Below are 21,168 nucleotides of genomic sequence, written 5' to 3'. Positions count from 1 at the left end.
TAGGGAGCAAAAGCACAGACAAACTAATCAGGAAGGCTGATCTAGTTCAGGCAGTGAAACAGCACTTTGTGCTCTCCTTTTGTCCTCATTTGGCCAGATTATTTCACACACAGAGGGAAATTATTCTGCTGAAAACCCATGCTGAGAACAATATTCCTCCTATGAACACGTCCTTCGAGGAATTTTCTTGTTTACTCAAGGAGTGAGAGCTCTAGTTTTAGAAAAGCTTTCCCCTGCCTATCCATTTCAATTGGAGTTTTATGCAAGGAAAGAAAACCTTTTTTTGTTACAGCTGAAGCGATAGGAAATGGCTGAAGGAATAAAACTGTCATGGCTGACCACTAACTGATGTCACTCTCCTCGAGCTTTCAGCAGAGCCATCATTTTAGGGAGAAACAATTTGCAAGTAGCACCGTGTTTTCACTGGACTGCAGCCTTGACATTTGTAATATCTAGCTACGGTCTTTGGTTGTGAGGTCTAGTGCCCTTGGTGGGTTTCAGTGGAGTCCATTAGGCTAGTTACGTAGGCTTTAAGAGCATTTCAATCTTAGCCACATAATTATAATGTGCTTTGTCATCTGGCCAGCCTGGGGCAGAGTAGTTAGTGTGAGTCATGTGAATTAGAACTTGATATTTCATAGTATCGTTGGTGGTTTTCAAACAAATTTCTCTCTCTTTCTCTCTCCCTCTTTGAATACATTGTCAACTGGTTTCTGTTTTCCTGAAGTGAAGGAGATAAAGCAGTCTGTCATCCCCCTCTCAGTCCCCAGTCTGCATGTGGAAACCATTGCACAACACAGCAGTGGAGTGAAAAGGTGTCATCTAAGTGTGTGATGTGTCCTCGTGCAACGGCTAAATGCAATAGAAGGACATTTTATCGCTTACTCGGCATTTATTTAAATATTTCTAAAATTATATCCTTGGTCAAATGATTTCTGATTTAATAGCATGAATGATCTTATAAAATGTCAAACCCTCGTTTTAAATAATTATGCTCCTGTAAACATGCCCTTTCTCTAAAAAAAACCCTAAATGAAATGTTGTGCGTGCAAGAGTCTGGAATAACAAAATAGGACATTTAAAATTTAGCTTCATCTAACAAAGAAAAATACTTCCATCATTAATTTTAATCTGCAGAACAATACTTTGTCCTCAAAGGTTTTCACAGCCTTATTTTTATTTCCAAAATAAAGCAAACCCTGTCCTCAAGAGACCCAGACCCATCCAGCCAGTCAGACACATGGCTGACCAATACAGAAAACAGGCTGGATTTAATTCAGGACTAATAAACGTAGTGAAAAATGAAGTGTAGTGCTAGCTCTACCTTGTAATGTGTCTGCATCTAAACCTACCTGAAATGTGACATATTGAATGGGAGAAAAGCTAAGATTTTCCTTTCCACCTTCCATACATACTTCCATATGTGAACCATACACAGGTGCAACACTTCCTCTGGGATCCCCGGAGTATTTCTTTTAGTCTACTGCCAAGGCAGAGCCTGTCATGAGGGTTCCCAAGGCAGTTATTATGAAGGATAGGAACAACAGTTGTGGACAGGCATTGAGTTGACCATGACGGAAAACATAGACACCTACATATGAAAGATGAGACTACATATCAGTAACTGAGCAAAGCAATCCTTTGATCCAATGTACTTAACTTTTTTTCTGTGGCAATTAAATTTGGGGTTTTTTTGTACCAGTTTATCTTGAAGTGACTGCAAGTTTATCTAAAACATAACTTATGGTATTCCCGGGCTGAGATAATCAACTAGGTGAGGAATAAGACTCAGCATGTGTTTTCTTCCCAGCTACAAGTTATATAATATCAACAATGCTTTGAATAACATTGGATAACTATTCAGGTATTTGGTTTCTAGATGTTTGTGCGAATGTGCTATGTTTGCAATCATAATTTTTGTCACAGGTACTTCTGTAAAGTTTGGTACACACATGCCACGGTTCAGTTCACAGCTATTTCTGGGTGCCTATTCAAACCTTGATTAGATTGGTTTAATGTCCTGTGTTTTGCCTCTCAGTTAAAGCAGATTAATGTATAATACATAGAATATTATGGCAGTTTGGCCACTCCAGTTTGATCATTTTTTACTGCGTGCTCATAGCTGCTGTTCCCTTCCTGCCTGAGAAAGCAGCTTGTTTGTGCATCACAAACGATGGACTATTTTTAGAGGGAGAGGTAAAAGAAGACATAATTGCAGAAACCTGAAGAAGAAAGACTACAGACAAAATTTCATCTTTACATATTAACGATGTTCTATTTTAGTTATTAATATTTGTTTCTAAAGACTTATAAGTTGTTGTTCACGTTCTTCTTCAGAAAAAAGTTCCTCACAGGCAGTAGGTTGGCAAACATGACTTTGTTCCACGAAATCTTGACCCCATAGCATGAGACATTATTGAGCAGCCATGTATGATCATTAAAAAGGACTTTTTTTGGCATCCATGTGCAAATACAGGATATTAATTGCTCTTCATAATTTACAAATGGCCAGATCCTCAAAGATGCTTAATTGCCTTAAATTCAGGTGGCTAGGTTCTGTACGTACCTGGGTTACCTCTGTGGTGCATGGGAAAAAGTAGACACCCCAGAAAGGAATTTGAGATAACCAGTAGAGCAAGCAAGGAGCTAAAAAAGGACTAAAAATCCAAGGCACCTGACGAGCTCTCATGCCCATGGTGGTATGAAAAGGTTTGGCACCTCAGCTTTGCACTTGTGTTTAGTAACCCATGCTATGCATTTGTGTGCTTCTTTCTGGTGTATGGCCACCTTAGCAGGAACATTTCACCATTTCAACAGGAACAAGGGAACCTTCTTTCACCAGAGACCTGGTCCTATATTGGTGGAAACAGTAGCTCTTACCCATGTTCATGAGGAGACGTGAAGAGCCAAAGTATTTGTACGTGGCATTTCATGGGCCGTAGCTGTGCTGGAAGCATACTGGGGAGCTGCTCAGGTGATCCCAGGAAAGGAGGGAGAAGTTATAAACCCTTGAGGGCTTGTGATTAGTGAAACCCAACTGCAATACAAAGCATGGGCCAAATGCCAAGCATAACAGAGATATTGCTGCCTGCAGGGCTCATCTTAGATGTATAACCCAGATCCTGAAGACTTTTTTTCAGTTCTGCTTCTTATATTTTCTAGCTCGAACTTCCTTAAATGGAAATCAGTCAACTGGACTTAATGTGAGTGTGCTTACATTAAAAGTATACTTTTTCCTTTGACTGTATGAATACTATTTTTTTCTGCTTCATGGTCTACTCTGCATAGCTCCCACAACTTCTTTGTTTCTGATTCAGACTGTGCCTTTATCAAATTTGCCTGCCATATAAAAATGTGGCTTTTTTTCTGGGCCTCATCCAAATGCCACTGAAGTCAACAGGTTCATGAAAGGTTCAGAGCCAATTATCACTGCCACTACTTCCAGCCATGTTCCTTTCATGTAGCGTGTTCTGCTTTTATAGTGCTGTTCTCTTCTGCCAATATTAAAACAAAACCTCCGTCGCAGTGCAGTGCAATGTATTTAACATACAGATTTTGATTTTCCTTTTTATATGTAATAGGTTTATTCATAGCATTCCTTATCTTGCTGGGATAGTATGTGAATCCAGTGAGTCTAATGATAAATTGCTGAGCATAAATGGAACTTTAGCTCTCTGTGTCAATGAGTAATGTTTTGCTGCTTAAATAAATATTACTGTGAAATGTATCCTTGATTTACTGAGTCTGTACTAAAACAGATGAGTAACGTTGTCTGGCAGCGTTAAAAAAAATTGTCAATCCATTCTCCTCTATGGCATGTGGGAAACTGGCATTCAGAGTGAATATTTAAGAATGTTTGTTCCATCCTCACCATTAGATTTCTTTTTTTTTTTTTTTGAAACAGAGTTGTAAAAACATTGATTTAACTTCATTAAATCTGTAAAGTGAATTCTCCCATGCAAGATGTTTTTCCCCTCTTTATTCCTTGCATCTAAGCCTAAGAACATAATCTGCTGAATGTCTCATTTTTGCTTGCTGTTGAAGTTCCTTATTCATCTTTGCACTCTTCAGCTCCCATCTGTTACAAGCCATCATTCAAAAAATCCTACACTTAATAAATTAAACAAATGAACTGTACTCCCCTCTGCTCCATTTGATGGGAGAAGGCCAAACAAGCCCTTCAAGGCTTCTCCATGTTACCGATATTCCACAACAGCTTCAAAGTTTACGGGGCACAGTGGGACAAAGAAAGGGTATCTCTGCATGTCACAACACCAGGCAGATACCCAGGGGGATGCCAGTACTGCAGTGCAGCACCACTGGCTGCTGTGGGCAAGATCAGTGCCAGCAACAGCAAGCGTCCATCAGAGGATGGCCAAAAGCCTGACTGTGGCCAGAGACTTGAGATCTCCCCATGCTGAACCTGGATTTGCCTGTAGATCCTTGGGCTCCCACTAAACTCTTCCCCTTTTAAACAAATAGAAATACCACCAGTTCAAAGCTGTGGCATTTTAAAAACACTTTCATCCTTTCTCTGTAGACGAGAAGGCTATAAACCCCCAAACATTTTAATCTGCTTACTAGCCTTTAATTACACTAACTGCCAATAGGTTCTATTACCAGTCCAAAGAAAATACTGGCTGTTGTGTATTTTTTTTAACTGTGATTGATGAAGCATATTTGTGTAACATTAGGTCATATTTGTCAGAGTTTAACTTTTTAGTTGGCAACTACACCGTCAATTAGCAATATTGCCGATAACCTCTATTTTATATAACCAGCAAGCTGTTTTTCCGTACAAGCTGGCAGTGGAAAACAAGAAAAGGGTATTTCCATGGTGCCACAAGTCTGGAGTAGGAATAATTAGAGAAATACACACTACAATGTTCTCTGGAATTACTATCTGTAAAACGCTCCTTATTTCTTGTCAGGCATTATTTTCTTAGGTGTTCTTATTGTGGCTTCCTTTCTTTTCAGTCTTACAGTACACTCCTTCTAACGTTATGTCTCTGGTTTGGATGCTCCCTGAGTCTGCAGTAAGGCCAGTAGCATATTCCTGTGGCTGCACATTTCCTGTTGTAATACCCTCTTTCCAGCTTCTCACAACTCTTCTGAACTTTCTCCATTTGGAATGAAATTTTCCATCTCACTTCTTTTCTTTTTTTTTTTTTTTCTGAAGGACATTTCAGCTAAAGCTGTACTGCCGGTTTCGAGCATATAAAGAATATATTTCTACCTGTCTCAAAACAGCACAGTGTCTTTTGTTTTAAATGTTGTAGTGTCTTTTAACATTTGGAGCTGGCATAAGAAGTTTCACAAAAGGATAAACCTTCTATCAGGACCTTGTGTTTTACTGTCACTATGAAAATTCACCTTTGGCCAAGTGACATCCCTTTGAAATACCATCGTTCAAAAACTCTCTGTAGAAACTGGTAGAAGTTGGAGTTCACCAATTAAAGTCTCCAGAGATGTGAGTTCTCCCTGTCCAAGCTCCCAGAGCACACCCAAGGACCTTGCAGCCCTAGGCGTCCATACACTGTTCGACTTGACATTAGTCATTCTGCACTGCATTTCCAAATCTGAAACATGGGAAAAATACAAAGTCCATGTCTCAGAGGAGCTTTGTGAAACTAGGTCACGAATGACGGTGAAGCACGTACATGCTGCAGGGAAAGGCATTGTAAAGAGCTCTTGAGGATGTGAATAATCCTACTTTTACAGCACAGCTTCATCAGTGAAGAAGAAAGACAGCTTGGGCCATGCACTGAACAATGGAAAGAAAATAAAATTGTGTGTTGTTACTCATTAATTGAGTACAGTCAGCTTCTTGCACTGAGAAAGGACCTGTGGGAAGGAAAAAAGGCCATGAGCATGTGATGAAAGATGGCATCCTAGGGCACATGCACTGCCTTGTTGCTTAAAAGTTGTGTGGGCGGTAGGTCATGCATTTTCTAACTCCTGAGCTCTTAATAATGGTTTTTAACCTAATCTCTGTTACTATCTCACAACTGATAGGTGAAGAAGAATGTCTTTGTAGTTAAAGTGCTGACCTGGGACCTGGGGACAGCAGGCTCCTTTCTGGGATTCCACCACATCGTTTTTTTTGTAGAAACTAAATCTATAAAATGAGTATAATTTTTTAAAATGCAGTTTATTTGCCCATTGCCTATCACATCTATTTGATGTTTTTATTTTCAAAAATTTTTTGCAAGTTCTTGTCTCTTATTCAGTATTTGTGAGTCTCAGGTGAGGCCTCTAGTTGTCATTTTAAGAGAAATAATGTCTTGGTGAGCTCTGTTCAAAGCTCACTGAAACTAAACAAAGCTTTTCCAGTGAATACAGTGGCATTTGTGACGGTGGTGGGAGCTTCTCTCTGAGCAAATTCCAAAGCACAGTCTCTCTGCTCAGAAGGGCTAAAAGGCAGGTGAAGGCAAGGAGCTGGTCTTTTTATCTTGAGATATATTTAAGAGGCTTGAAGTAAATTAGATGTGTAGTCACCAGTGGATTGATTAAATCTCCCAAGAGGCAAAATACATTCAGGACATTTGCAAGGGGCTGCCAGGTTTGGCTGCGAACCCTTGGGAACCTGCTTTCCCTGTCGTGAGAGACAGGTGAGATCCCAGGTAGGACATGGTAGGACATGCAAGTGGCACCAGGGGCCTAGGTTTAGGCAGCTGGGTTGGGTTCTGTACTTCTAAGATAGGACTGAAATCATTTAATATGGATGGTTTTGTGCATTTCTGATGTAACATTTCCCAATGCAGTACTCTCATTGCATTTTACCTACAAATGTAAAAAAAAATTATAAGAAATCATCAAAAGAAAGGTAGTATTACATAATTTGTTTCATTTTTTAGGTTTCTTATTTAGTATTATAGGAGAAACTAATGGAGGTATCAATAATTACCACCAATGGTCAGGCAGTTCTTACTATTTGTAAGTGTAGCTTTGTATTTTCTCCAAGGATTATCCATAATTTTAACAGCGGAAAGATACGTTCAGTTCCTGGATATACTCACCTCAATATGAAGTGCATTTTAAAAGGATTAAAAATATCTAGCCCTTCTCAACCATGCTCCAAATGAGCATTGCAAAGTAATGGGCATATTTCCCCAGGTTAACGAATGAAGACAGTGCCACACTAACGTAGAGTTCGCGGTGGCTCCATGGTACCATAGTGAGTGTGACCTTAAAACTTTGTCTCAGGGTGTAACTTTTTGTACAGGTGCATATCTCCTTTGTCAGTGAAAAAACATTAGAAAACTCTTACAGTTCTAGAAGGAAATGGTTTATTGTACCTCTTAAATTTAATGTTATAGACCTAAATGAAGTAAAAGTTTCTCCCAGGGTAATGAGCATTTTTTTAATGTTTACTAAAAGCCTCCCCCCAAATCCCAACTTCATCACTTCTGGTTGTAAGACTTAGAGCAGAAAGCAAAACAAGAGGAGTGTGCACAGGGCAAAAATGGTTATGCAGAGATCTATATTACAGTGTCTGACTTTAAGCAAACTCCCCCAGTAATTTCAGCTGGTGCTTAGAAATCAGACCCCTGACACATGCACCAAAACGGCATTCTTGTAACTTGCAGCACAGCGGTTACTTCGGAGAATGTTTTGTGCCCAAAAGCAATGGTATTAAATCACTGAGCAGAGAGAGGGAGCTGTGTTTTGATTCGGCACACAGACTTCCTCTGACAGATTTCAAGATCCGCAGTCTAGCAGATGGCACCGTAACAAGCACAATTGTATTTCTCTTGGGTCGCCTGAGGATTTCTGTGCCCTTGTTTTTGGCCCCGTGACATTTTCATGAACCACTATTTATTTTCTTTGTCTCGGGTTTTCACTGAACTCCTTTTACAAGCGGTTCTTTATCCTTCCTCAGGTGCACTGTTTGTTTGTGCAAGAAGCTCGGCCGGGAAGCCACCACCAGCTTTCCTGGCAAGGCAGAGGTGGAGCAGGGGCTGTGGCTGGGGTCACAGGCACCAGGTTATGCTGAGGTGTGTGGCAAGGCCACCGCTGCCCAGGGCTGAGCTCCTGGGTTGACCTCTTCCAGCCCCATCCCTCACGCCGAGCCCTGCACGGTTTCAAACGGGCATTTCGGTGTGCTCTGACAGCAGCCCCTGCCCGTTCAGCGTGATGGGGGAATTGCCCTTGGACGGCTCATTCTTCGTGCTCTTTGCATTTTGTTAAATGTTCTTTGAACAGTAAGAGAAAACTTTTGGGTCAACGCAGGGGAGAATGCCCTCTCCATCTCTAACTGTTTTGATGGGGTTTTTTAGTGGCTAATATATGTGTTTAAGATTCAGTCGGTGCCAAGGCGGCTTTTGATTGATTCTTGCAAATGGTAGAGGAGATGTAACTGGTGTGACCCCCTTTTAAAACCTTTTCCAAAGTGTGGAGAGGGTGAAAGTGCCCAAACACACCTATAGCAAGGGAAGTTGATAGATGCAAAGCTTCTCCATGACCTAGAACATAAGCAAAAAAGGCAAGTTCAGCCTGAGGTTGCAGTACAGAGGAATCTGCTTCCAAGTAAATAATGCCATTATTTTTATTGCAGAAGTATTGTTTTATTATGATTTTATTGTAAATATGCATTTGAAATAAATCAATTTGAATCAGGAGGGAGACTTTTTTAAGGAGGTATACAATACAGAAAGGGGAATGATTCATAGGAAAAGAGAAACAGATAAACAGCCAGTTTTGGTTTATCTGTCACATGCGCTATAAAAATGTTCCCTTGCCTGGCAATCATAGCAGCACTGTGAGTTACAGGACAAGGAAATATTAGGTCATATCTTCTTATCCTCAAATTTTAGTATACAGTTCAGCACTGATGACAGGAGTTCTCTTTTCTTAACTAGATAAGCCAATAAAAATATATGTTTTTCATAGACTATATATTGCAGTGGCAACGTAGTGTAATTCATCAGTAATAAGAAAAAATCTCTGATGAGAAAAATTCCCCCGCTGCTCCGTTTGGGGAAGAGCAGCAGGAGGATGATGCTGGATTTTGCAGGGGTACAGTCCTGTTGACTTCAGCACGAGCTGGCTCACACCTCTGTGTCAGACTACCTTCTGCCATGACTTGATGGTGCTGAGACACCTCTCGTAAGCCCTTCTGAGGACTTCTCATGCCATAATCCTCCACATACACCTCCTCCTTCTGCACGCCTTTTCTGCTTTATGTAAGCAGCTTTTGTAGGAGCAAAAGGGGCAGAAAGGAGGAGGTATGCCAACATACAGCAGTGTGTCCATCCTTTGGGGCACAGCCTTGTCAGGAGGCAGTGGGGAGGTGCACCATGCCAGGAGAACCCCTGGAGGGATTACAGTTTTGGGGGAAAATCATGCTTCTGTGCTTCCCTAATGTGAAGAGGGAGAGCATACAGGTTCCCTTTCCCTTGATCATGGGGGCAGCCCGGCCTGCCTGCTACCTGTGACGCACAGCTGATTTTCCACTTGCACGTCTGTCCCATCGGCATGCGGAGGCAGCCACCCCAAGCCCGTGAAGTCTTCCATCGGGGAGGGCACAAAGGGCTCTTTTTCCATCCACCTCCACCCAAAGGGCAGGAGCACGTCAGGCTGGTGTTTCTGAATACCTCATTCAAATCCTGTTTTAAATCTCCTAGAAACTAAGAAGCCCAGACTTGCTCCCAACAAAACCAATGGCAAATCCCTACAGATGATAAAAGGGAAAAGAGCAAGCCCTAAAACAGGTGTCCATTTTAATTTCCCAAACGAAACGAAAGGTGCAAACTGCATTTGACAGTTTTTCAACTAAAACTAATACTCACTTCAGCTCATGTCTGAATTATTTAATATGCGATAACATTCCTTTGCCCTATTGTATTCAGACATTCAAGATCCCTGCAAAATATTTATTTTGGATAGTCCTTATATCCAATTCCTTTTTTTATCAATAGAACAATATTTATGGAGGTCAGGCTGCCAACTTTGCCAGACAGACGCCCTTTGCATTCAAAAGAAAACATGATTCATCGGAGGATCAGGATTTCAGCTGCAAATTAAACATTTCTTTGATAGGTTGAAAGATACAAGTCAATAAAGGAAAATTCTTGATAGCTGGAAAGGAATGTCGTCTTTGAGACTGCCAATATTCAGTTCTGATCACTAATATCTTAAGTGATGGAAGAGTTTTTTTTTTTCTTTATCTAATTATATCCCAGAGGCAATGTTTAAAAGAAATGGAAAGATAGTTAAAACCAATTGTGCTGTGTAAAGGTGTTATTTATTTACTGTGCTGTGTAAAGGCTTATTTTTGTTATCTCTTTGAGACCATGAATATCTTGTAACATACTTGTGCAGTGCACACAGGACAAAAGCGCTCTGACCCAAATCTAGGGTTCTCTAGATAATATATATAATTAGCATTAAGCATAGTACGAACAATAACAACAACAAAAGTAGAGATAAACTTACAGACTTGTGGCTTGTTAACTTTCAGTGCACAAGCCTATCATACAGATGAAAATAGACTTATCTAACAGCCACAGTGCCCAAAACTGTAGGAAAAATAAGCTCTACACTGGGTGAAAAACCCAGAAGATTCAGCAATCCTCATTTTTCAGAGCTGTTAGTCCTGGTCTTTACTGCAGATATCCCACAAAGTTATTTCTCGTCTCTGTCTAAGTAGTACCATTGAAAATACGTAATGTATTTTTCATCATGTACCCTTTTAATGATAATTAAATATCACAACCCTACCTTTCAACTAATTGCAATGGCCTTGTTATTTTTGGTTTTGCCTGACTATGATTTCAAACTAATGATCATTAGTAACAATAATAGTCCTTCACCCTTTTATCATGCCTTACATCTGTGGGACTCTATGTGAAGCATTACTACGTGCATTACACCAGTGCTTACACTGAGTCACAGAGGTTAATTAACTTATTAAAGATCTCAAAGCACGTCAGTGGGGCAGACTCAGGAATAACGACAGTCAGCCCTGAGCTCTGCTCTGCCTGGCCTTGACGCTCTGACAGTTCTTCTAAAGGGTTAGCCAGACTTTGCAAAATGCTATTAATCGCTAAAAGCTGGACTTCTTTAGGAGAGGATTATTTGTGTGGGAAGGGAAGGAGGGAGTCATTTCAGTGCTAAAAGGAAGCTGAAAGTGGGACTAATGGAAAGAAAAGCTCCTACTTGTCTGAATCACACTGCTTGAAGGCAGTGGGTGTTGCAGAGGGTTGGTAGTACTTATTAAGGAATCTCGGGATATTGTGTTCGCAAAACCAGCCTGAAGAGTGATGTGCTGAGACGGAAAGTTCCCAAGCAGTACAAAATCAGATCCAATGACATTTTACTGACCTCACTGATGTGTTCTGTGGAGAACCTGGGAATAGGGTAGCTCTTAATGCGCACGCTGCCAAAAGAGCACGTTCGTCTAACCTGCCTCAGAGGAGACTGACACTTTTGGACCTTGTCCTAGTCAGCAGTGAGTGACCGCTTGCTCAGACACACAGCCGGATAAATTCTGATGTCATAGAGATCAAGAAAACTCGGAAACTTTAGAGTCTGATCACTACAGAAAAAGGTATTTTCCATGTCTCTCCTCTTCCCTACCACCATGCTGCTTCATTTTAACACAAGAGCTTTGACAGAAGCTGTTAATGCTCCTTCAGATTCTCATGGGACGGAGACTGGCATCGATGAATTTAAATTGGTATTTTATGCTGATGGTATATTAATATGTATGATCTAGCAGGGACTTCAGCTTTTATTACAGTTTGAATCATTATTAATTTGGGCAAATTTTCTGGTTTTAAAATGAGCTGTAATAAATTTGAAGCCATGCCTCTGCATAGACCAGATAACACACTTGCCATCTAGATTTTCCCATTTAAGCTGAAATGCTAAGTTCTCAGCTTATGTATCCCCTGTTTCTATTAAAAAGAGAAAACCCTGATAGCAAAATATCAAATTAATATAAAACATTTTGCTGTGCCTTGATCCCTTTTAAAACATAACCAAGGGCCAAATCCGGCTTATCTCGCTTAGGTGGGGAGCCTCTCAGAAGTTAATAGCAGACTCATACTAAATTATATGTTATTGATCTGAATCTTCTGTGATACAAGCAGAACCTGATGCAGCTATAATACAGCTAGAGGGTGAAGGGAGGCAACGCCATAAAACACATCTGAGTGGGCTGAACAGGACAATACTAATAGGTATGAAGAAAAAGCACATTCATCCTTTCTAAAAGCTCACCTTATTTTGACGACTTTTATCTCCTGTTGATGTCACTGAAGCATCTGGTTGCACAGCATTTCTACAACTCAGGCTTCTTTCTTGAAAACCCGTATAGGTTAAAAAAATAGTGATGAGGTAATACAGCAGGTAGGAGCTGTATTAGCACTTCGACAAAACACCCTGTAATAAGATTATCAGGCTGTGCATGTCAATCCTCAGTGCGGGAGTAGGTAGTCATTAGAAAGTTGCGTTAGTACACCAGCATTAATGTTCATGAATCTGTGATGATAGGCAGCTTAGGAACAACATAGATCTAACTTGTCCAAATATGCTTTAATGGTGTCATCTCTGACCTTTCTGGTCTGAGTCTGTCACAAAAAGATGAGAAGTTGTTGTTGGTCAATTTCAAAATATTTTTTAAAAAAAGCTTTCAAGCACCACAAAGTTAATTTTCTCTTTCTTTTCTATTTTTGGCCTCATTAGGATGAGAACTACTAAAACATGAAGTAGAAAACTGCCAATTCAGCACTCCTGACATTTCCAGAAACATCTTTTGTGAACATTCTCCCAGGAGATGTTCAGCTAAACTGCACTCCCTCAAGTACTAAGATAAACAACCACAGTATCTTTACTGTGGCTTCACCCGTACGGATTTTTCAGTTTTATTAAACTTAGTTTGGTCTCCTGAGAAAAGGAGATGTGGCATCAGCCTTCTCTATGTGTATGCAGGCCTGTTTGGATCCCCTCCTTAATTACATTTGAACTCCTTGTTTCTATCATCTAAATCTGGCAAATAGGTAGGAGACAGAAAGATCCTAGAAGTTTAATAAAAACTGGCAAATTGCTGGCGGAGAAACCCTTCTCCTGGCTCTTCCCACTGTGAAGGACACTGCAACGTGACCCCACTGTTACTGGACACCAGAAAACCCAGCCACCGTCCTTAACTCCCAGGAAGACTGCGTTCATTAGTTCTGCCAAGGCCCTCTAGCCAACGTGGATATGTCCTCCACCAACAAAGCTAACACCTCTCTTTCCTCTGAGACCCCCCATGCAGCATGGTTGCAGGCTCCCGGGTGGCCCTCCACCCACCTTGGGACGTTGAGTGAGGGAAGGGGACAGAAAGCATGGAGGCATCAATCACTGAGCCTGATGCCAGCTCCCTGCAGTCTCTTCAGTGTTGTCCCCTTGCAGGTGTTACCCAAAATACTGAAAAAAGCCGAAGTCTCTCAGCAGAGGTCATGGTTTCCAGCCTCGCCAAGGGCAGGCCAGGAGGACTCGTGTGAAATAACAGCAAATAACATTCATCTACAAGGAAAAAATCACGGACTTGAGCAGGCTCTGTCTGCTTTTAGTGGGGTTCGTGAAAGAGAGAGGCTGATAGAAAGAATGATGCCCGAAACGCGTTTTCAGAATAACTGGTCAAGGTGGTCTTCCGCACGAGAGAAGTAAAATAAATCCTAATTAAAATTAAAATAAAATACAAGCCATTCAGATGGTTTAAGTTTACTTGTGGAATAAGCAATTTTATGAATTTTAATTCAGACTCATTAATACATAATTTGTGAAAATGTAGCTTTAGGAAAATAGGACTCAGAGGAAAAATAAGGCTAAACAGATCAAGAGCTGGAAAAATTAAGAAATCCAAAAGCATACTTTCTCACTGCTCATAACATTTGCTTCTATATTATGCTGATATTTTTAAAGATTTACTACTGTAAATAGTTACTCCATATTATTTCTGCTGTCAAATGCAAACACGAGACATTAATGTTGTAAGTCTCTAATGAAGGGAGTGAAGTATATTTAGGAATCATGTTTGCTGGAGCACTAAAATACTTCATTATATGAGGAAATATCTTTTTTAGCGGTGCATTATTTGTGTTAACATAAACTGGGTCTCAAAGGGACTGGCTTTGGGGTCAATTAAATATTTGGTGTGAGTATCACAGCTTTCGTATGTGAAGAGCACTGACAAAGTGTTCCTTGGCCATTTTTGTTTAACCTGTTTTGTGCATGGAAGCAACAGGCGCGGGGATTGAAGAGGACACTCCAAAGTGCATAAATGACAGTAAGAGTAACAAACAAGTAGATGACATGAAAGAAGCAGAAGCATATTCTTATATGCTCATCTTAAGCCCCATATGAACACTAAAGTATTAATTTTTCATTTCCCTTTTGTGCTTATTGCTTCCATATTTCCAATCTGTTTTTTTGTCCTGCATCTAGTGAAACAGTGCACTGAAACAGTGCACAGCTTCCTGTATTCCCATGCACTATATAACTATATATTAGCTACCATTTTAAAATGGTTTCTTTCATTTTTGTCTTGTTTTCTTTGACTTACTACTAACTTTTCCCAGTCTGTGTCACGTTAGAATGCATAAAGTAATCAGAATTCTCTGCACATAGTTCTCAGCCTGCTCACCTGGCTTAGGGTAAGGCCAGCCACATCCTGGTGGCAATGATATTTAAATTTAATTTCAAAGGCTTAAATTCATGGATTTGCATAAGAGTTCTGAAAATCCTACCACAAAATTCCCACATCTTTTCTTTAGTTTGTCATATTTCACCCTGAGCTTTTCATATATGGTTTTGCAAATGGTTTTCTTGTCTCCCTTATCAGTAGATGTGCAAGCTAATACTATGAAATGTATAGGCGAAGGCAGTTTTCTAAATGCGATGTGGTGTAGTCCTGGCAAGAGACGTGCAAAAGCAGGAAGGGTGGTATTAATCCTGAAGCACTTCTACTAATCTGAATAGCTATCAAAGCCTTCACTGCGGTCTGCCGAGGTTAGAAACTGAGGTTCTGCTTCTATCTCACCATCTTACGATGTACCTGATTTTACTGATATTGGGCAAGGTGACTGATTCTCTAGCTCTGATTCTTAAGATGTTTTACTGCTTGAGAAGGAAGCCCGAGGAACTGCCACAGTGTGTTTGCTGGTTGATCAGGTATTACAAGGGCGAGGGGACTTAACCCTACTCTGGAGGGACCGTCACCAGGAGCAAAAGGTGCTCCCTTTCCAAACCAGTTTGGGCTCTGTTGTCTCATCTGAGCCTGGCACAGTGGGTGGCTCTGCTCTGTGACAGAAACTGCTGAGGTTTCGTAATGTGAAATACCACCCCCTTAGATTTTTTTCCTTTGAGCTAATGGATGCTAAAATAGACGGAAAGCTTTTGGTATCTGCATACCCTTAGGGAGCAGCATTGCACCGAGAGGAGGTGTCTGCAGCAGGTGAGTGCGTCGTGGATTGGCTCTGCAAGGACAAATTTAGAAACTAGGACATCTGGGGGTTGCAACGGTTGTGCTGGGAAAGGGAAATGAGATAGAAACACCCCAGGCAAGGCTCCCATGTTCCTTTACGTTTATCACCACTGCTCAGAGCCTTCTGCTTGGGCTGCAGCTGGACGCAGGGTTGGGGCTATGGTGTGAAAGGCGGCACGGGCAGCACGGGCAGCACAGGCAGCACGGGCAGCACAGGCAGGGGAGCAGCAGCCAGCGCAGTCTGAAGGGAGCTTGTGAGCAGGCAGCCCAGCGAGGATCCAGCTGGCTGCCGGAATGTGGTCCAGGCCTGACAAGAGGTTAACCTGCGAGAGGTTAACGCACCGGCAGACCTGCTTTCTCTCAGCTTGGGTCTTGCCTCTTCTCTCTCCTGCTTTCTTGCCATCTTAAAAAGTAGCTCTCCTTTAACACTGAACAAGAGGGAAAAAAAAGGAGAATTAAGAAAAAACACTGTTTCAACCCTAGAATGAGTGCATCAGTCAGTTTTGTCCTATGAGCCCAGTGTATAGTCTTCTCCTGCCTCTCCTAGTGCTGTCTGCAGTCAGAGATTTAAAGAAGCACATATCCTCATGCGCTCCTGCAATCCGGGCACCTGCATTCCCCTTCTCCACCCGCTCCCAGGGTCAGAACACCGCTCTCGGCTTTCCTTTTGCTCTCCCTGTTTGAACTACTGCCTGCTCTCACTACTGGATTTCCTGACCATCAGAAACTTCTTGGTGAAGGCCAGGTGCATCACACAGATCTGGGCTTCCAATTTAGGAGAAGGCCTTGCCTCATCAATAGTCTCCTAAAGAGAAAGAGGAAGGCAGTCCCAGTTCCCTGCTTTGACACACAGTCCCAGTTTATGTGAGCCATTTTGACCCAGAACCTAAAGAATTTTACTTATCTACCTCCTCATTTGTAAAAGAGAGATAACAGTACTTTCCTCCCTCACAATTGTTTACTGTTAAGATATTCTGTTAAGAAGATGTGGAAGAGCCACCTTTCAGTACTCACATCTACCTATAGACTTTGTACCACAGGACTCCCAGTAGAAATGTACTACTGCGAAAACTACTGGAGAGGGTCCAGCAAAGGACTACTAAAATGATTAGGGGATTAGAACATCTGTCTTATGAGGAAAGACTGAGGGACTTGGGGTTTTAGTCTAGAGAAAAGAAGACTGAGGGGGGATCTTACTAATGCTTATAAATACTTACAGGAAGGGTGCCAGGGGGATGAGAACAGTCTTTTTGCAGTGGTGCCCAGTGATAGGACAAGAGGTAAGGGGCACAAACTTGAATATAGGAAGTTCCATCTTAACATGAGGAGGAACTTCTTCACTTTGAGGGTGGCAAAGCACTGGAACAGGCTGCCCAGAGAGGTTGTGGAGTCTCCCATTCTGGAGATGTTCAAAACCCCCCTGGATGCCATCCTGTGCAACCTGCTGTAGGTGACCCTGCTCGGGCAGGGGCGTTGGACTAGATGATCTCCAGAGGTCCCTTCCAACCCTGACCATTCTGTGATTCTGTGATTCTGTGAAACAACCGTTCAGCTGCTGGAAGTGTCCAAAGTTGATGGCATCCTTAGTTCCCAACAGTTAAGTTCCCAAAAGGCTTAACAGCCACGCTCAGCAGCATTTGGCTTTTATAGCACTGGACAGCTTGTCTCTTGGATCACGTGCAACCTCAGTGCTCCTGTTCCTCCTCCTCCCTCTGCCAGGCGAAGTCTGTGGCGGAGAGGGTGGCCTCAAAGCGCACCTCCCAGGTCAGGCTTCACAGCACACACTGGGAGGTGCTTTTACCCACCCTCTTCTGTTGGAAGGTGCAGATTTTTCTTTTGACGGCCCTCAGGACTGGTGCCTTAATGCAGCGGCTTTGTCAGTGACAGGCATTGTGTAGGGACTTCAATGGAGCGCTGTGCATTCTGCTGGGCAGCATTGGCAGCAAGTGAAGTGAAAAGCGAAAAGTAGTTATAGAACTTGCTTGAGGCTGTTCGGGGGATGAAAAGAGGCAGGTCCAAAATCCAGACCTCCTACTTACTACTTTTTATGACTTGTTCTCATTTTTCTAGTGGTCGAAGTTGATTGTTGACACATTTGATGTCAAGCCTGATTAAACAGAGACCACATAGTGTCTTTGTGCCAATGAACAATATAGATCAGAAATGTTTTCTGTGTGTAAACTTCTCTACTGAATGTCTGCAGTTTTTTGGAAGTTTCTTTCCTTAACTGATGAATGCAAATACTTGTTCAGGTTTCAGTAACTAATCGTGAGCTTTCAGACTTGTTTTTACTCCCCCACCTTAGGGACACTGCCTCAAACTCTCTTAATGCGCTGCAATGATAAACTTGGGGGCAAAAAAAGTTGTTTGCTGACCTGAAAAATAAAGGAATAAAAAACCTCCTGAGGTGATTGTCTACAATGAAACATGAGTTTTATGGACTAACTTTACGCTTATAATCTTTTCATTGCCAAAGCGCATTCATTCTTTCCAGACTTCTGATGACAACAGGTTTTAATAGCAAAGGCTTTGGTCTAAATTCTGCTCTCAGAGTGAAGTTGCTGAGTCCTCCTGGCTGTAAACTAGTTACAGGGGTTTATTAGTGTGACTGGGAAAATAATCTTCCTTTGAAATCCTACAGATGAATAATAGGGCAAAAATTATTATGAAAGGTGGGGGGAACAAAAATACATGCTTTATTCCTACATATGTGAGTTGAAAGTTCATCAGATTTTCCTCATGGACTTCAATGGAGCCAGGAGCTTTCCAGTTACCTTCAGGATGTCAGAGCAGTAATTCTTATCTCGGGATCCTTTCATCAGAAGATTTCGGACTGCCGTATAGTTCATACTTTAAACTGCAGATCGTCTTAGGCAAGAACTACAGGCAGAAATAACCCTTGATGTTATACCTGAAATAGCTCTTCCTCCCATCTCTGATGCCCGGGAGCAGCAGGCTTTCTGTGCTGATAAAGAACTCCCTCAGCAGTTACTCCCACCAGATCCTTCCTCAAAGTGTGTGTGCGTGTGCACGCGTGCGTGCGCGCACACGCGTGCATATGTGTCTAGGTACGTGTGACTAAGAAAGCAAGTGCTTTCCTATTTCAAATAACTTTCGCTGCTTTACTGGGTAGAGTAAAAGAGAGTGTAGTGGAAGCTGTTGAAAATACGGACTGTCCTGGACACAAGCCACCGCACAACATTGGTTTTATCCATGTCTGGGTGCAGTCCCGGTGCGAACGGTGGAGCTGTGCAGCCGCCGGCAATGTTCCTGGGGGCACTGTTGTTCCAGTGCTCCTCAGCCTCTCCCCGTCTTACTAAATCTGCATTTCCCTCCTTGACCATAGCAGTGAAGCTGTGACTGGAGTGGCTGTATGAAACCTGGAGCTGTAGGTGCTGCGACCTTGGATGAGCAAGCAAAGTTATAATTATGGTGTCTCTTTAAGCACAATTTAGGAAAGTGTGAGGACTGTGTTTTTCATTTCCTGATTACATCAGAACTAATAGGACTAATTGTAGGAAGAATCCCATGTAAGCACATGGGTAATGTTTGTATGCATTTATCCATCTGTACCCATTTCCGTGGAGGTCTGGTATGGAGACAGCTGTTACCTTTAGATGAGTTTTATACATTTGTCTGTATTACAGGTTCCTGCACTGGAAAATTACTTTTGATATAACCCCAGTCACCTGTGCTGCCATCCGTGCCAACATCTTGGCAAAGAAAGATAGTTTCTTACTCCAGCGTGAACAGACAAAGGGCACAACTGCCCGGAACCATTTTGCCAGTTCACTGGCATTTCGCCAATGCCCAAAGTGGGCCAGAAAGGACAGGGTATTTTTTAAAAGTATGCCTACCATGGGATTCCTAAACCTTCATTTAATTAATCACCTAAATTAAAAGAAGCCTGAAGGCTCTGAGGCTCAAACCCGGCTATATCATCCTTTTGGCTGCATTTGCACTGGTGAACAAAACGTGCCAGGGACCGCAGAAGGACTCACAGCCTCACCCCTAAGCTGTCACCCCCAAAGCAGGGCGGCCACCCCAAACTATCTCCTGGGACTGGGCCCTGCAATCCTTGTGTTGTGCTTGAGTGTGGTTTGGGCGGCTGATTGCAGGCCTCGGCCAAAGCTGTTCCAAGCATCACGCCAACGGATTAACAGAGGCAATACCAGTTTAATAGATCATGTGCCAGTGCTGGGGCCTGTTCTTCGCCCAGTTTAATTTATGAGTGTAGATTTTACTGCCTGTGTACAGCCCTGAGATTCTGAGCCATATATAAGGAGGTAAAGAAGACACATCGGGATGGAAGAACTGGTAGAAACAAATAGTGAGGGCAAACAAATAGTTAAATTCAAAGATGGATGAGAATACGATTTTTTAATAATTTTCCATAACATTCAGAATGACACTGATTCTGACCCTGTGAGCAAAGCAATTAAAATCAATGCATATACTAGATGATCAAAATCAAGCATGAGTAGCATAATTAGTTACTCGGGGTGTCTGATTTCCTTTTTTGTGTGAGAGAATGCGATTTTGATCTGCAATGAAATATTGTATAATGTATTATAGCGGATTCTCTCCAAGCCGAGAGACTATTTGATGATGCAGTTCATTTGTTTATTTATTTTATGGCCATGGTAATCCAACCGAAACTGTGGGGTTCTGTGTGGCAAGTCAGAAATGGTGGGTTGCTTCTCAGTAATATTTGGGTCTGTAGATGTTCTGTGAGGCATTGCCAATTGTTATTGTTTAAAATTGATGAAAAACTTTTGTTAAGCAAATTATGGGTAGACGTAACTGAGATCTGCGGTCCCAGGTACAGTTCTAAGGGCAGGTATGTGCAGAGTTTTCCTTCCTTCTTTGGGAAACAGGGATGAGTATTTGCTTCTGTTGCATTGCCTCCACACTGTCTTCTTAGCCATGGAAAAGAACCATTCATTAGTGGGTCTCAAAAGCCCTGATGGCTTTCCCAGAGGGATGCTCTTGGGATTCAGAGTTTGAGACAGGAATTACAGAATTGGTGAGGACACAGCCCGGCTCTGCCTCAGGAGTCCTCAATCCAGAAAACATCCTATAATCTGGGCCTGGACAGGCCAGACCTGCCATCCTTTCCAGAAGCGATGGTGTCTGGCCCACATGTGAAGGAGCTCACTGAAGAAACCCCTCAGAGGGCTCCATCCCGCTCTCCTCTGGGAGGTTTTCCACAGGGCTGGGGGGCAGCAATCTGGCCCTGTGTTTTCAATAGTAAAGTTATGTGGGGAATGTGTTAGGGGTTTCATGTTTCAGTGTATGTTGTGGGTTGTGCAGCAATGAAGGGGTAGAATCCAAGCTGGCTATTGATCCTAACTATGCCTTTCCAGATTTTGCTGCGTTTTAGCTTTTCTTAAAATGAAAGTGTTGTTTATACATATGTTGTTGTTTAAGGGAGCTCGACAAGCAATTTTGTTATCCCGACTGTATTTCTTTTTCCGTGTGGCAACAAAGAGAGCGTCAATACTGGGGACTTCAGCTTTCTGTGCCCTGATGGATATCCCAAAACAGGAGCGCAAAAAGAGCAGCGTGCCTTTTAGATAGGGATGAAATAGCCACACTCAACACGTGCACATTATTTACCGGCACGTACGTGCAGCCGTGAAAAAGCCTAAACAACCCGCTACTTCGCAGCTTGTCCCCTTCCTATGCCCACCACC

This window comes from Charadrius vociferus, unplaced genomic scaffold (assembly GCF_000708025.1).
Source record: "Charadrius vociferus isolate BGI_N301 unplaced genomic scaffold, ASM70802v2 scaffold52, whole genome shotgun sequence".
NCBI lineage: Eukaryota > Metazoa > Chordata > Aves > Charadriiformes > Charadriidae > Charadrius > Charadrius vociferus.
Note: the sequence above shows the minus strand (reverse complement) of the source record.